The sequence below is a fragment of the Physeter macrocephalus genome, chromosome 21 (assembly GCF_002837175.3).
Source record: "Physeter macrocephalus isolate SW-GA chromosome 21, ASM283717v5, whole genome shotgun sequence".
Classification (NCBI taxonomy): Eukaryota; Metazoa; Chordata; class Mammalia; order Artiodactyla; family Physeteridae; genus Physeter; species Physeter macrocephalus.
In genome coordinates, this window is record NC_041234.1 from 24,147,533 (window position 1) to 24,152,930 (window position 5,398).

At 47.0% G+C, this 5,398-nt stretch overlaps 1 pseudogene; it reads left to right on the forward strand.

Moving 5' to 3' along the window:
* The first annotated feature begins 2,549 nt into the window (after positions 1-2,549).
* Positions 2,550-3,263, forward strand: LOC102996818 (GTP-binding nuclear protein Ran-like; annotated as a pseudogene).
* The last annotated feature ends 2,135 nt before the right edge of the window (positions 3,264-5,398 follow it).

Below are 5,398 nucleotides of genomic sequence, written 5' to 3' on the forward strand. Positions count from 1 at the left end.
AGCTTTGATAGTTTATGTCTTTCAAGGACTTTTTCCATTTCACCTAAGTTGTCAAATTTGTTGGCATAAATTTCATAATTTTTTCCAACAGATATTAAAAATACTATAAAGCCTCTAGAATGAAAACAGTGTAGTACTGGTACGTGAATAGAAGAAAAACCAGTGGAATAATAGATCAGGGAAAGTCTAGAAAGAGACTTTATCCACGCATAAAATTGACCATTTTAACCAGGTGTACAGTTCAGTGGCATTAAATACATTCACATTGTGGGACTTCCCCAGGGGTCTAGTGGTTAAGACTCGGCGCTTCCACTGCAGGGGGCATGGGTTTGATCCCTGGTCAGGGAACTAAGACCTCACATGCCGCTCGGCGCAGCCAAGAAAAAAAGAATACATTCACATTGTTGTACAACCATCACCACCATCCATTTCCAGCACTGTTTTTTAATAGACTTTTTCAAAAATCCTACCTTTCATTCATTTAGTATTTCTACAGTTAGTACAAGACCATTTCTTTTCAGTGCCTCAAAAATCCTCTGTGCTCCTCCTTTTCCTGCCTCCCTCTCCCCAGCCCCTGGCAACCACTGATCTTTTTAGTGTCTCCATAGTTTTGCCTTTTCCAGATGTCATATAGTTGGAATCATACAGTTTGCAGCCTTTTTTGATGGGCTTCTGTCACTTAGTAATATGCATTTAGGGTTCCACCATGTCTTTTCATGGCTGGATAGCTCACTTCTTTTTAGCACTGAATCATATTCCATTGTCTGGATGGACCACAGTTTATCCACTCACCTACTGAAGGACATCTTCGTTGCTTCCAAGCTTTGGCAGTTATGAATAAAGTGGCTATAAACATCTATATGCATGTTTTTGTGTGGAAATAAGTTTTCAACTCCTTTGGGTGAATACCAAGAAGCACAAGAAGTGGATCGTATAGTAAGTGTATGTTTAGTTTTTTAAGAAACCGCCAAATGATTTTCCAAAGTGGCTGAACCATTTTGCATTCCCAAAGGCGATGAATGAGCATTCCTGTTGTGCCGCATCCTTGCCAGCATGAGGTGTTGTCAACCCCAGAACTTTTTCATCATCCCAAACTGAAACTCTGGACCCACTGAACAATAACTGCCCTTTTCCCCCTTCCCCAGCCCCTGGTAGCCTCTATTCTCCTTTCTGTCTTTATGAATTTGACTATTCTCGATATCTCACATAAGTGGAATTGTGGCCATTTTTGCAAACAATCTGTCACCGCCTACTCTTAGGAACAGGTAGGTTTCTGGGACTCCAAACATCATCCACTTCTGTCCCACATTCTAGGCATAGCCATCCTTCCCAGAATCACATGTAATCTCCAAGATGCCTGGTCTCCTAGGGTGTGGTGGTGGAAGATCTTCCTCTACCTGAAGTTCAGGGTTCAACTTGAACTTCGGAGTGGTGATCACTGCCACAGGCAACTTAGCACAGACCTGCCCAGGGGCCTCTCTCTGTCCCTTTGGTGTCAGTTCCCTCACACTCCAGGAAGCAGACGTGACGCCTTGAACATGCCCCAGATGACCAGGTCGTGGGGAATCAGGAGCTCAACTAGCTGCCCAGACCCATTGCCCTCTCCACACTCACCTGCCATCTCCCAGGGCTCTCCTGGCAGACAGCAACATGGCTGGCCTCTGCCACAGAGCACCCTGGACACAAAGCTGTGGAGACCTGGGGAGGGAACTACTGGGGTGTCCCATCCCTTTCATTGACCTTCAAACTCCCTATGATGACAGTGTGACCTCCTAGCCTAGGACAGAGGAGAGGTGGAAGGGAAAAGATGTGGAGAAAGGAAGAGAGAGAAAAAGCAGAATGAGGGTGTGCAGTGAAGAATGAACCTTGCCCAAAGAAAGGCCTGGCCTTTGCCTTGGTTCCTGGAAGGTGATCTCTAAACCCTTAGAAGGTCTTGCCTGATAAGAGTATCTTTGTTTACCTGGGGGCCTTAGGCCACGCCAGATAGGAGAACAACGTGATTTACAGTAGGGACTTTGGGTCACATGGTATCAGCTCAGCCTTCAGAGGGTGGACAGTCAACCATGTCTACACGACTAAACTCCAGTAAAATCTCTGTACACCAAGGCTCAAGTGAGCTTCCTTGGTTGGCAATACTCCACACATATTGTCACAACATAGTTGCTGGGAGGAGTTAGCACTATCCATGATGCCACTGGGAGAGGACAAATGGAAGCTCCGTGTTTGGACCTCTCCGGACCCTGCCCCCCTGCATCTCTTCCCTTGACTGATTTCAATCCGTATCCTTTCACAGTGATAAACTGTAACCATGAATATAAAAGCATTCAGTGAGTTCTGTGAGTCTTTCTAGCAAATAATCTGACCTGAGGGCAGTCTTGGGGACCCCTGAACTCTGCAGTTGGTGTCAGAAGTGAGAGTAGTCTTGAAGACTGTTGCCTAATTTTACAAAGGGGGTACACAGATGGGGCATGCTAACAGGTTAATAGTAAATGCAAGAATAATGGTCATAGCACCCTCAGCATGGAGATGCTTCTGGAAGAAACATCATGATGGCTGCCCAAGGAGAATCACAAGCTCCGTTCAAACTTGTATTGGTTGGTGATGGAAAAACTACATTCATGAAACGTCACTGACTGGTGACTGGAGAAGAACGTAGCCATGTTCGAGGTTGAGGTCCATTCCCTTGTGTTCCACACCAGCAGAGGACCTATTAAGGTCAACGTATGGAATATATTGAGCTGGTCAGGAGAAATTTGGTGGATGGAGAGACGGCTATTATATCCAAACCCAATGTAGAATTTTAATGTTTGATGTAACATCAAGAGCTTACAGGAATGTGCCTAACTGGCATAGAGATCTGGTACAAATATGTGAAAACAACCTCATTATGTTGTGTGGCAACAAGGTGGGTATTAAGGACAAGAAAGTTAAGGCAAAATCTATCATCTTCCATAAAAGAAGAATCTTCAGTACTATGACAGCTCTGCTAAGAGTAACTACAACTCTGAAGAGCCTTTCCTTTGGCTTATTCAAAAACTAATGGGATCACAGGGAACTATATTCAATATCCTGTAATAAACCATAATGGAAAAGAACTGAATTACTTTACTGTACAGCAGAAACTAACACAACATTGTAAATCAACCATACCTCAATTTAATAAAAAAAAAAAACAACTAATTAGAGCCCCTAACTTGGAGTTCATTGCCATGCCTATTCTTGCCCCACCAGAGGTTGTCATGGACTGAGCCTTGGCAGTGTAATATGAGGCTGGCAGAGCAGGGTCCCCACAGCGTGCCCTGAAACCCCATCTCCACATGTATCAGACACCTTTATCCTTTTGTGGCTGATGTGTAATTTTATGGTGTCCACGCCAACTGCAGGTCTACCGCTCTCATAACGCACATGCCTCCTTCAAATAAGACCTTCATCTTCATTTTCAAGCGTCTATAGGGAGAGATGTTTGGAGTCAAACATTCATTTGCATTACCATGAGAAGTATCAACTTTTCATCTGCCCACTAAAGGAAGAGCTGCCAGATTCTTTAAATATAATTTCAATTGTTGTACAATTTTAAATGGATGATAAAAAATGTCAATTGCTCACCTGTACTAACAAAGTTTCTCCTTGATGGTGACTCTCAAGTATTTTGTTTATCATTAAAAAGTCTAGATCAGGAATTGTGTGTGGCCATTGCAAGCATAAAACCTCATGTAAAAAGTTATGTTGATAAAAGCTAACTGTGTACTAGATTGGTTAAAGACCACCAATCCCTCACATTCACTTTGCAATGTGTCACTGCACTTTGTTCCTCCTGTCCAAGGGTGGGTCTATTTCTCTACCCTCCTAGCCCAGAGTCTGGACTGGCCTTGTGACCTGCTTTGGCCAATAGAAGTGGGTGGAAGTGACTTGAGACTCCCACAGTTAGCTCAGGAAGCTTGAGGCTTCTGCCTTCTGCCTTGATTCTCCCAGAAGGTTCTGGTTGCCATATAAAGAAGTCCACTTAGCCTACTAGAACACGAGAAGCCATGGAGGAGAGGAGACCTGAGGAGTCCTAGTCCACAGCTAGGTATGTGAGTCAGGCCATCTGGAACCTTCCAGCCCAGCTGATCCTCCCTCTTGAGTGAGCCCAGCCAAATCATGACAAATCAAAATATTGTTGTTTTCAGCCACTATTCCTTGGGGTGGCTTGTTACACAGCAAAGGCTAATTAAAACACAAGCTCAACTTATCATTAAAAATTGAAAAGATATAATAGGAAGGGAAAGTGGGTGGGTGTAGAGAGGAAACAAAATTGGCCCTACCTTGATAATTATTGAAGCTGGGGATTATCTACTCAGCTATTTTTGTATATGTTTGAAATTTTCCATAGTAAAAGTAAAAAATAAAAGGGAGGGTTGGAAAGATTTCATTAGAAAAATGTATATACATACTTGATATTCAACACACTTAATTTTTTTACATGATTACATAATACACAGAAATACTTTTTTTTTTTTTTTCCAGCAGGCCACATTTTGACTCTCCAAATACTCTCCGGTTCTCCCCTGAATGTCTTAGAGATATTATATAAAATTTCTGGGTGTGTCATGAGGTGAACAAAGACTAAGGTCTGACCCCACCTCCAAAACCGGCTCCCAAGGCAGCTGGCGCCCCCAGCCGGCCCGGCTCCAGCGGGTCAGGAGCCCCCAGCCCCCCAGCCCCGGGTGGGAGAGGGCGATAAGAAGTGCGGCCTCCCGGCCAGGCTGCTCAGCCCTCCTTCCCTCCTTCCTGCCGCATCAGGTCAAGACTGCCCCGGACAGCCTGCCGGACCTGCCCGACGGCTGGGGCTCCGGCTCGGGGTGAGGCGGGGGGGATGGAGGCTGAGAGGGGCTGGAAAAGGCGGACCAGCCTGAATTACAACCCTCCATGCCCTCCAGGGAGGGGCCAGGAGCCCCGTTCACCAATCGGGCCCCCCCCACCCCCGCAGTCCATCCTTGCAAGGGGACAAGCGCGCTGCCCTGGGGCTAAGGGTCGCCCTGGGGCTCGCAGGCTTCGCGAATTGGGGGACCTCTGCCCCTCTGAGTCACACTCTCCGGGAGCCCCCGCATCCCCCGGCTCCGATCCACCCCGAAGTGAAGGGGTGCAGCACGGAAGGCCGGGTGGCGGCAGCCAGCACAGTCCGCAGCGGGGCTCCGGGCAGTCGGGGAGGTGGGGCGGCTTGGGCCCCGCGGGGGGCACCACCGGAGGCCGCCTAGAACCGGGTTTCAACTGCCTTGTTGATCCCGTCCCCCCTTCCTTAAAGAATGACTGCGAGTTCTCTGCCCTCGAAGCCACCCTCTCAGGAAGCGCTTGCCTTGCAAGGACGCCCAGGACCCGCGGGGGGGCGAGGGAGGGTGGGGGGGAAAGGAGGAAGGTG